The sequence below is a fragment of the Mercenaria mercenaria genome, chromosome 17, assembly GCF_021730395.1.
Source record: "Mercenaria mercenaria strain notata chromosome 17, MADL_Memer_1, whole genome shotgun sequence".
Lineage (NCBI taxonomy): Eukaryota > Metazoa > Mollusca > Bivalvia > Venerida > Veneridae > Mercenaria > Mercenaria mercenaria.
In genome coordinates, this window is record NC_069377.1 from 32,961,927 (window position 1) to 32,975,079 (window position 13,153).

A 13,153-nucleotide genomic window follows, 5' to 3' on the forward strand; every position below is an offset into this window, starting at 1 on the left:
AATATAACCTTTGTAAGTATTAGGCAATCATTTCCATGTTTTGCGTTGTCATATTCATCTGTCCTTGTCTGTATTTGACTTCACATATAACATCTCCTGACTTCAGAAATCATCTCCAGTGCGCATCTCTAGTCAGGACCTATACCTACGTAGCAGGATAGTCTGTCTACAGGGCTCCGCATGGATCATAAACCGAAAATAATTGACCTAACTAGTGCAACTATCTGAATGTAGGCTCTACCTGACCTCCCTGTTGGGCACTAAAATGGTCCCAATTGATGACTAATAGGGGCCTTATGTTGTCCACCTGTTATAATTGGTTAAATTGCGATGTTTGCCAGGTTTGAGTTATATCGTATCTGTATGTAAGATGCCTGTTGGCGTAGGAAGACTAATAGCAGACTCTGACAGCTCTAGATTAAGTCGTATACGGTGAGTTTAGAGTTTAACCCGGAACAATCGGGTTTGACCCAGAACCAATACAAAAACGGAAAAATGTTCGGTCTCTGCGAAACGCCAGATTGAATGTACGTTTTCTAAATTTGCGATGTCGCGCTTTTTTCCCTCGATTTTTATGGAACTTAAAAATACTGTCCTGTTGCGTGGTTTAGCGTGTGCACTGCGTTTGTAGAACTGTTCGTTGTGTCGTACTGGTGCGTGCGCCGACGCACCATAACGAAGTTTTATGTGTCGTTCTTTTTTGTGCGCGCCAATGCGACAAAACAAAACTTACAACGCGACAGAACGAAACATTGAAGCAACAGAATGAAACAATTTACATCGTGTTGTCGTGTACGGCATTAACAAAGGTTTCTTTTTGGCGTGTTGGTGCACGCACCAATCATTCAAAAGACATAATCAGGTACTGCTTCTTCCATATATGTACCATAGAAAACATTGTATACTGGTATCGTGCATTTCTACTTTATGCTTGCATTTACACCTCAAAGTATCTTGAAAAGGACCTAGTCATGATTTACATCGGCTTGATTCAGACCTTTGTTATCTCTATGAAGAGTTGGCAATCATACGATATCAAATTTTGTTCATTGATAGCCTCTCCCATGTGAATCCCTACATACAGAGACATATCTATATTTATAGGTTATTAGCTTTGTATCGGGAAATATGCACGAGGTCTTCAGCGGAAATATTGCGCGACTTTAGGAGCGCAATATTTTTCCGCTGAAGAACGAGTGCATATTTCCCGATACAAAGATAATAACCTTTTTATTACATACGCATCTACACGTATAAGTATTATGTAAATATCATAAATATGTTCAATAGCCTGAATATGATTGACAATACTGAACTAAATATAAAAAAAAGTGCAACAACAACACTGAATTACGTCACGCACCCGATATGAAATTCAGGCGTCAGTGTATGGAAAAATATTGACGTTTCCGGTACTAGTGTAACTTAACGGGGAATAGAAACGAGAATAAAGAACTTTATCTTCCTTCCATACAGTCATTTCAATCCAACGACTCATTAGATCATCCGAGAAATATCTTATTCAAGACGGGGCACTGTTTGGACTTCCAACAGTATGGAAAGTATTTAAAACAGACATATACCGTCGCACATCAGCATTTGACGGTTAATATAGGACAAAAAAAAAATGACAAAGTTCCTTCTAGACACGCCCATTGTCAGAACTTAAACAAAACTCCATATTCAATTTATTACATTCTACCAAACGCCGCATACCACAATCTAAAGCTAACAACTCAAATTGATATTGATAAGGATTTGACATATACATTGAATTACTCCCGCAATATTTTAAAACAAACTTCTTACTTTATGGCTTCGCTCAATGCTTTACATTAGGCGAGTTAGGTGAAAATGTTCCGAATATATCTCTACAATAATTCTAGAAAAATAAAATTAGTTAGGAGGTTACTAAAGGACGAGTAAAATGACAACATGGTTCCCTCCCTCTACATAATTTTCATTTTACTAGCTTAGAGTTATAACCAATAAATCATCAAGTAGTTTTGGAATCATACATGATCTTTCTTTCTATAGGTATGGTCAATCTGTAAGTCAGTTCAAAAAAAATTCTACAGTAACTTTAGAAACGTCTGACCATGTCGGAACCTCTTCGTAAAAGCGGGAAAATGCAGCCTGATTGCAAAAGCAGATTTGGAAGAATCATTTTAAGAAATTTCCTATTTCACCGTTAGACTATCACATAAACTTTGCTTTATATTCGAAAAAAAAATTGACAGGGTTTTGTTGATAGTAGTGTTTTCTAGTTCAGGTCAAATGTTCAAACATTCTTTTACATTGTCTCTCTCAAAGATATCTCATGTCGTTGATGATTTCATTTTTGTTACTAGAGTAGAGCTGACTCCCGATGCAGTTCTAAAACTGCATAGACCTTAATATAATAGTCAACATGAGAAAACGATATTGCCTGCAATATGCGTCACCGTACATGGTATTAAGATTGACACAACATTGATGCTGGCTCGACTTCCGCCTGAGAAGGTCAAAACATGAAGTTAAAACGTACAAGGAAACAATAACTCATGCGAATTCAGTCAATTATCTGACACTGACTGATTTTGCCTGCAGGGTCATAAAATCAGGACGGTGCTTTCTGAGACGACTGCGCAACCTAACAACAGCGTCTTCAAACTCGGACAACTTCATAGAATTATGTAAGGAATCAAGAGTTGACCTTGCTCTTTTCTCAACTTTTTATCAGTCAGTACGATATGCTTGCACTGTGGACCGGTTTATGTCCAAGGTGCATTAACATTTTTTACTGATGACAAGAGGTCTAAGGCATTTGGTTGTACATACTTAGAAAAATGGCTACAGATTTCATTACCTATCACATCCTTAAGTGCCGCATGGCGGCTGTAAAAGTCTCTCCGTACTTGGATTCAGCGTTGTTATATTTTCTGGTCCTTTGGAAACATGAAGCCAATTCAGCACCTGGGTAATAGAGTTCTGCTAGGGGCATGCGGGATGTTGCACTTCCCATTACGTCTCATGAACATACTAAATCAGAAATATTACTATTATTTTACTTGGTTGCATTCTGTGCTTCTAGAGGAACTTCTAACAGATTTTATTATTTATTTACTAATATTCTTGCATAAAAACTACTTTTTTCACTGGACCCGCCCATGTATTAACGGGAGAAAAATCGTGTGCAAACAAGGCAATTCACGTGCTGTTAATACCCGATTTTTATTTTTGAAATGCTTTCCCAGGGGCGTATATGTAATTCTGCGCAGATTGACATCTGGTATCTGCGTCTTTTTTCTTTCATAAAAACCTCTTCTTGAAGCATTAAAGATGCAATCTAAACCATAGAATGTTATACTGTATCAGTAACTAACGCTAAATGCGCTGCCCCCAACATTGTTCGTACTGGTTTTTCCCTTGTTTACTCCCCTTTTAGAACTCTGCGTCAATTCAGATTTTGTAGACAACCGTGAATGTTAAAGAATCGCGTGTTTACCTGTGCGATTCTTTGTTTTTAGGTGTCATATTTATGATTTTGGTAAGTATCTGTCAGTATGTTTTTATCTAATTTCTCGAAGAATTTATATAAACAGCTTGGAAACTTGACACTACGTTCGTACTCATCCGTACTCCAACTGCGTGTCCGTACTCAATATAACTCGAATGTAAAGTTATTATTCTTGAAATTGTGATCGAGTCCACCAAATTGTGAAATGATATGAACAATTATTGGTAACTTAATGTTTGTAATAATGAGAGATAAAAAATCGCTTAAAACCCTTCAGGATGTGCTTTTGATAGTGTTGTTTATTTCCGGGCCCTGGATACGGATATTTAAAACATGTTTACCGTTTCCAAGAACAACTGGAATGGTAAATAAAAATGTACCGGAATCGTCAAGTCATCACATATGAAAACAATATATTTACAATATATTTTTATGCAAGAATAGCGACAATACACGTTTGTTTTTTTTGTTTTGTGTATTAACGTCTGCAGAAGCCCTTGGGATATGTTTGTGACCTCGACCTTCGGTCTCGGTCACAAACAATCCCGCGGGCTTCTGCAGACGTAAATACACAAAAAAACGTGTATTATCCCTACAGTAAAAAACAGAAATTTATCAGTATTATCGCGGTGTAAAACCGGGTCTGTACTGTACACAGGCAATTGTAATAGCTTTTTTTACCAAAGAGAAAGTTATGAAAATACGCTGGAGGTCTGCTACCTTTCGTCAATACATTCGCTGACCATATTTGTCTGTATAAGTAAGCACTGTTTACATTTCACAAGTGGGTGTGAAAAATGTCTTTTCAGTCTTATCAAATTCCATCAATGTTAAAGCTGACACATTTGGAAGGAAATGGGATGGGAGAGGGTGACGGGGGCTGTTATTGTTGGTAAGAAAAAGAAGTATAGTATACTACATTCTGAAAGTCATTGTAATTTGCAACTTTTATATACCAGTTAATGCGCATCTTTTAAATATTATACACTTGTTGTATAGGCACGCTTTAGTCTACATTTATTCAGATGTATTAACGTTGTAAAAAAAGTGACCACATTGGGAGGTGTACTCTAAATATAAGACCGTTAACTGTTTTGGTATTATGAAGACGAGTGAAATGGAAACCTTTCTGTTTGACATTTCCAGATACGTGCATTATTAACCTTTTTTTCCGCTAATTGTATAGTTGTAACTGAAATTATATTTTGAAATACATTGGGGTGAGCTATCTATAGTGTTTAATGTTTTAATTATACATTATATCAGACGACGTTACTCTAGAATGATCATCAATATTTCAGCGGTATTTTACATAAAATTTTCAAATGTTGTGTACTACCATATTTTGTTATTAAGTCTTTGCAGTTGATTTACATTAGAAACTTACATACTTTGTGTCTCGAATATGCTACCTTATTTCACTATCAGATTATTAATGCTATGTTGTTTATATCTATAAAATTGTATTTACTTTGAATTCAGTTCTTACCTTTAAGTAGTCATCTTTTTTCCCTTGGCCATCTCATTTTCGGTTGGAAGTATGTAGTGGTTTATTCTGTCCACATTTAAACTTATTTTCTATATTTACTATTTACTTTCTTATTACGTACCTAAAGTCATTTTCCATTGAGTTTCAATGGACCGTGATCGTGCAATATTTTTCCATATTGACGTGGAACGCTTTCATATCGGATGCGGAATGTTTTCTTAAGGTAGTTCTGCACGTTTGATGAACCGGAAGTGATGGCGTACCGTCATTTATCCGAAAAACGTAGAATAAAGCCTTGATTCGGCGTACGGAAATGAAAATCAGTTTATGAATTAAAGGCAACCTGTGAATAAACTTATCAGATTGTTCCAGTCTCTATCTTTCTAAAGTTAAAATATGATATTAAAACATCTGATACGTTAAATAGTTCAAAATAATGTCTTAAATTAGGTTCAAATAGGCGGTTCACTTTAATCATGGCCAAATATCTCATAAATAAGCACACGGACCTATTCATTTTATTTCACTATATTATAGGCCATATGTTTATTTACGACTTTGAGAAGTTTCATTAAAATCTACATTGTGGAAGAAGTTCTATTCGCGAAAATGTTATGAAAGTTGCTATTTTCCCATAGACTCCCATTATGAAAAAATGCGTGAGGTCTAAAATTTTCAAATAAGTCTAGCAAAAAATCAAGCACACTATCCTTTTTATTTGCTGAATTTTCTAGGTATATTCTGAAGTTTTGAAAAATCAGAGTTTAATCAAATTCTACATTGTAGAAAAAAATTCGATCCAAACGTGCAGAACTACCTTAACGTTGTAATGGAAAGAATCGCGTGACGTTCATGGCGTCCACGCGCACGTTGCGACAACAAGTTGACGTCATTTTCACGGAAAATATTAATGCGCGTCAGTTTGACTTGTTTAATACATTTTCGGAGATTTTTTTTTGTAATTTTCCTGTCTTTCGTTGCAGAACGATAATTTAGACATAAATTAATTATTTGATAGTGGATATGTAATAAAAAGGTTATCAATACTGTACGTGGATATACGCACTCGTTCATTCACGGATAATATTGCGCTCCTAAAGTCGCACAATATTACCGCTGCAGAACCCGTGCATATATCCACATACAAAGCAAATAACCTATAAATATATCATTTAGACACACATCAACTTCATGGTTATTTAGTGTTGTTTTCATATATCCTTCAGACACAAATCAATGTTATGCACTATCACACTGGCCATAGCTTTCGCAGAAGCGGTGGTTCCAACGCCGCGGCGGTGGAGGATTCGTCGCAGAAGCGGTGGAGAAATATGGCCGACTGACTATATTTACGCTCTCATCGGTACTTTTTCTAACGAGTGTTTCACGTTTGACAGAAAACAGCCAGTGAGACAGGAGCCCACATATGTATTCTTCCAGCCACAAACACTTGTTCAGTGCAATTCTTTGTCATTAATGTAAACACTTCTGTACAGTTTGACGAGGGACTGCCGTTTTTGTAGAATTTCTATTAGAAATGGTAAAATCTTGTACAAAACGACCCCTGATCACGTTTGCATCAAAATGTAAGTCTGACAAGTACCTGAAGTAGGCAGAGCTCAAATTATGCCATCGGAGTTTGTGTATGTGCACATGTATTTTGACATGGAGCAAAATGTCCACAGATTAGCAAGGGCAGATTGAAATAAAAAATCAGGCGACTTAAATTTCGCTTTGAGGTAAGATTTGAGCAAAAGTTTGAAGCTTCGAAGTAACTATTTCGCTCAACTAAATTGCTCCCCCGCGAGACCCCTGATCGGAGCATGAGCAAGTTGCTATTTTGAGGAGGTAACATCATCAGGGGCATACTGTTACACTTTGAACATAGAGTTTTAGGTAGGGAAGCCCATCTATCGCGAGTAAATGTATAGAGATGATCATAAAATATTCGTCCGTATTTTACAGATGTCCATGTTTCACCAGGTTTCCGCTATAAGCCAAAGAATACCCTGATTTTTTTGCTGATATTGCAGCAATTTGTGAAACAGAAAGTGCCTTTGATTAAATACTCATAAATGCCACAATGTAGACACTTAAACACATGAACAAACTTGACAGTGACCTCTGTATTTTTTTCTCAGCGTTTTCAATTTTACGTCTTGATCTGGTTGTTCTTGCGGCCAATGCAGTCACTGATGTACAGCCCAAACAGGCGGGGACTCCTCAGCCTTGATTACTCGACCTTCACGCTGTAATTTGTACAACTGGTTGTTTAAAGATTTTTTTTGGCACACGAAGAGCTTGTATAATTTTTTGTGGCAGCCTCTGTCTTCTTCGGTTTAGCATTTAGAAATTTAATGACCCGCTCTTGCAACCATTTGGGCACCGTGTAAAATATGAAGTGGAGTCGTGGAGTGGAATGGTGGAGTGGAGTCTGGAGTCAATTTTGGAGTCAGTTTTGGGGTCAAATTTGGAGTGGAGTCTATTTTGGAGTCAATTTTGGAGTCAAAGCTGGAGTCAGTTTTGGAGACAATTTTGGAGTCAAAGTTGGAGTCAGTTTTGGAGTCATTTTTAAAGTGGAGTTACTGGAGTTGAGTCTCTGTAATGCAGTCAGTTTTGGCGCGGAGTCACTAAATAGTGGTCTCTAAATAATACTTTGATTGATAAAATGGGTCTTAAGACAAATGTCAATGGGCTCTAAACCTAGACTAGCTCATAGACTATGATATATCTTTTTACATTTTTACGACTGAATGTAGTGGACTGAGCCAGACTATATCCTATGTCCAATATCATAGTCTGGTACAACCAAAAAAAAAATCACATTAAATTTTGTTATCAATCAGTGTCATAAACTGATCACAACAGCCTGGTGGTTTACTGCCACATGTTTATGCAACTCATTTAGACCATCTGATAGTTGGGATTTCACAGCTGCAGGGGTTAGTTGAGTTGAAATTTTTATCAGAAATAAGTTTCATTTCTCTGTAATAGAATATAGAATCTGAAAGATACACATTTCCCATGGCTTGTCATAAAATGGACATCAGGACTTAAATTGTAATTGAAAAATAAAGGTGTAGAAAAGATACGTTTTCCTGAACTGGTAGTGGGAAAGTTAGCTTTGCGGTTTTTGTTTTAAAGCCTCGAACGAAAAATGACAGTGTAATAGTGGTATTACTTCTTGGTGCATTAATGAATGTCGTGGTTCAGGGGCTGAATAAATGCATATTAAAATGGTGTATATGAAGGACAGTGGAACGAAACAAAAGTACAATTTTTGTTGTTAGTAACAATGTCTATGGCTTTTCTGAATCTAGGGCAGGTGTCACATTCATTGGAGGAATTTTCAGCTTTAAAAGTCTGTATGTTAATATATGAAGGCACATTTATTTACATCAAAATTGATATTTCTGCAGAAGATAGGAAAGTCTTAAAGTTGGAAATGCATTTAAACTCTTGTATGTTTCTTATGTGTGCAAATTTGATATAAATTTGCACGTAAAACTTTAACCAAAACATAACAGTGATATGCGATGCCGACGCTCGGATGAGTAGGAAAGCTCTCCTTATTTTTTGAAAAGTGGAGCGTCAAATGACACTATCTTCTCAATATCCCCTATCTATAAACAACCAAAATACTTTTAAAACTATCGCATGATCTTTTATCAAAATTTCATAATTTTCCCACAAGAATGGTCAAATGTCTTATGTGTGTACCCATCTGTAAATAAAGGTTCCTTAATTGATCTACCTCAAATGCTTTTCAATTTATTGCAAGAGCTGTTTTATCAAAGTTTTCTCACGACAAGGCAAAAAATTGCAAAAATTAAAAGACGTGTCCCTATCAGTATAGCAAGTTACAATAACCTGCCAAATACTTTGTAAGCCATTTCAGGATATAGTTTCTTACATTCACATAAGTAGGCTCAAAATTTGCAAAAAACAAAATGGCAGGAATTATCACCTGATGTTTTTATTAGATAAATGAAGTTTCATCAAACAGGTTCAAGCTGTTGCATTATCCATTTCTTGCACACTTACTGAAACAATTAGACGGAATTCCTGGCGGACGGAAGCAGTCTCTCTGACAGCAGACGGTTAGATGATAGTTACTTAACATTATTAAAGTGACCATATAAGATTGCTGGCTTCTTTCATTTGTTCAAAAGATATTACATATTCTCTTTTCAAAAAACATTCATTTTTTAAAATTTCTATGAAAGACTTTTAATTTACTGATGATTTTTACATACAGACTCATTTAGTCAGTAAAGGATAACCTCGATTTTCATTTCATGACATGAAAAATAACACAATAAGCAAACATTTAAAATGTATGTCAGAATGTCTGTCTGCATGCAAGTAAAAGAATAATATGAAATTTTTTACAATAATTCAAGTCTAAATACAAAATTTATCAACCTATCTTCTATACCCTAAAATCCGTTATACCCTAAAGCACTATCCCCCCTCCCGATTAAGCGCCCTTGGGGCGTTGTAAACATTTTGTACCAAGGATGAGTTTATTTCTGTACCAAAATATAAAACAAAAAAGAAAAAAAACACTAAAATTTTGAAAAAGATCTACGAGTATGTTGTTTTCTACTGCCTAAAAATGTCAAGTCCGCTATTTCCAAAGTATTTAAGCGGACATTTTGACTATGTTTGTGTTTTGGTACCCTAGTTGACCCAGTATTGGAATAATGGGCTTCAGACAACCCAGAATCAATTGCTTCGATTTGCCTTGAATATGGATAAAAGGTCTAATGTTGGGTTGGATCAATTCAAGACTCTTAACTGGTTACCTGTATCAAAAAAGTAGAAGGGATAACTCTCTGTAATGTGCATAAAATTAAATCAGACACAACGGCAGAATACCTAAAGGAGCATTTTGTTCCTTACTCATGTCCATGACCGTTGTACCAGATCCGTTTAGGTCAAGTTCAAAACTGGATTACTCGAGAAGAAAACCGAGGTCATTAGATTAAAACATAGGAACAACTTGTTTAAACTCTAGAGGACACATTTTCTACTTAATCTTAATAATACTTTGTCAGAGTTGAATCATTCCGGCTGCTGCATCTTTGACTCTAAACATGCTGATCTTAAAAGCAAGAGGGTATTTCTACTCCATTTGGCTAATCAGCCTACTAAGTTTGAAGGCTTCTCAAAAAATGCTACCGAAACACTTTTCAGTGTCTAGACGTCAATGATTTGAAACTGTGACCTAGAAATATTATACAATTGTTACCTTTTAGTAAGGTCGATATGCGCCCGAGGGCGATATCACTTTTATCGTGTCGATAAATCCACATATCGACCGAACCTAAAAGGCAACAATTGTTTTATTATTAAATCCAGCCTAATCATAACTATAAAAATTAAATACAAATATATGCAGCCTTTGGTAATTTTTCGTGATAAATTGTGTACGCATTGTCTTGACGTCAAACCATTGTTGGTTACGTTTGACGTCACATTTATTCGTACCAAAGCGATTTCGCACGTCACGGTTTTCGGTGCGGTCAATATGTACTTTAGGCCCAGCACACCAGTCAGTATGATAATTTATCACAGGTCATGTGACCGTGTTTAAACCAATCGCAATCAACAAAAAAATCAATCTTATAATAAATGAAATTATCAAACGGCAAATAATTATTAAACGAGTTCAATAAAATTGATAAAATGCTCGGCAGAGCCTCGCATTTTATTATTTCATTCAACTCGTTTAATAAATTCAGTATGAAAAGACACTCATGTAATATCCTCTATTAATGCCACTAACAAACCAGAAATCGAAATAGAAAACTTAACTTTCGCATGTGAAAGAAATGTGGTATTTTTTCCTTAAAAATGTGAATTCTTTTTGTATTTCTTAAAATGATAAATAATTATTTGCTTGACTTATGCTAACACCAGACATACCACAAAAGTAAGTTATCATTTTTATATTTTCCCATGGGAAGCCATACCCATATTTTGGTCATGGGCAGTATTTCCCATGGCATCCATTTCCTAGACTGGAAAACTTTTTAATTATTGCCATTAGAAGTATTTTCCATAGGAAATATTTTCGAAGGAAATGAATTCCGATGGGGATGTTTTCTATAAAAGTAAATCATAAAGATGTAGATGTAGAGGACCCTGTTTATTGTAGCAAAAATAATATTTGGTCATTAAAAATGGTCGTATCTGCGAATTTTCATCCATTCATATTATTGATATGATTCAGAAATATCGGCCGATCTTCAATAAACGACCTCACCAAATTTATTATTTGCTGTTGGATGTAGTAGTTTAGTAGTCGCAATTTTACCGCGATGGTTGACCTTAGGCTGGTTATTCATATCGATTATTTCATTGTAAGAATAAAGGGTGCTTAAATTTGATCAGTTAAAACTTTCCAGTACATTAATTTATATTTACACAAATTCATATTTCCATTTTCTCGTGCATCTCATGCTTTTACATACATTCCTTTTCAGGTTGTGACTAATTTTGTATTATAATACAAAGATCAACCATCGGGGTCAAGTTGTGTCCACTATACAATGGTCAAGATAGTAAATACATCGGAAGTCGTAGATTCAGCGTATTTATTATGATTATTATAAATTAGTGCGTGAAATACTGATAAAACAACTTTGAAATAAACTGTTTCTTGCTACTGAAAATATTTATTGTATATTAACGTTATCACGAATCGGATATCTTTTCCGCTTCGTTCGTAGCCCGAGGGAATATGCGCAAACGCTATTCTAGCATAATGCATGTAAAGGTTCCTGACTCCAAATCACCTGCCCCTCATCGATGTGGGTTCAAGCCTCACTCGGGGTGTTGAATTCTTCATGTGATGAAGCTATCCAGCTGGCTTACGGAAGGTCGGTGGTTCTACCACTCGTGATGAAATAATGAACGGAGGGGCACCTGGGGTCTTCCTCCACTATCAAAGCTGGAAAGTCGCCATATGATCTAAAAATGTGTCGGTACGACGTTAAACCCAAGAAAATAAAATAAATAAATAAAGCACGTAAAATAATAAACAAGTACACTTGATAAGAAAAAACATTATAGAGTTCAAAACTCTTTATATGTGTAACAATAATCTTGACCTACGCAAACCAAAATGAATCAGTACATTGATCTCTGTGTAAGATACTCATGTACTTGGATAGTGGCATTTCTCCATCGTTGTTCACATTTCCGTTATATTTTGGCTGGGGATAATAAGTTATATTGTTGATTATAAACAATCAGTTATAAATATCTCATTTTTAACAATTAATTACAAACAATTAATTACGATTATCAAATACGAACATTTTTCTAGGAATTGAGATGGTAGGAGCAGTGATGATGAAATTTCGTATTGCAATAGATATATAAGGCTTTATATCTTATGATAAGGAACAGACTAAAAGGTTATACATTATTACATGGTTAGAAAAGCCTTTAATTTCAGTACAGCATATCAGATAATACAATAAGAGCCGTTAAGATAGGTACTTAAAACTAATGGATTCATTAATACTTTTAACAATATAATCAATATTTAATCATTTGACACTTATTGCAGAAAATACCTATTGAAACAGGAAATAACAGGAAATTAATACATTCATAACAAATACAGCCATATTATAAACAAAGGCAGTCTGAGCCTTTAAATGTCCCTGTTTCAAATCCTTCTTTTGTTCACATAAAAAACCCCGACCACTTAGATGTTATATATGTATGCTTGAAAACACCTGCTTTTCTAAAAGTTCGGAAAAAAATTGACGGAAAAATGGACAAAAAGGTGGATGAATAATACCTGGTAACATGCCAATCAGTGGCGGTCTGCTTCAAGCTTAAAAACACGTATATTTACTCCTGCCCGTATATTTGAACCCTACTTCTGGTTTCGATCTGCAATACTTGCAATCGTTGGAATCTAAAATGAGAAGAGTCTCATTTTGTGCAAAATGCATTCTAGTAGCGAAGGAAGAAATGACTTAAAACTCGTTCAAAAATGCAAATATTCGGTGTCAGGATACGAATTATATGACCCAGGGAAGTGCCTACGCCTTTAGTATCTTGAACAATGGTTTGGGTCCAATCGCTAAGGTGACTATGTCTTAGACTAGCTGACAAACGATGTAGAATGGCCTTTGTTAAGA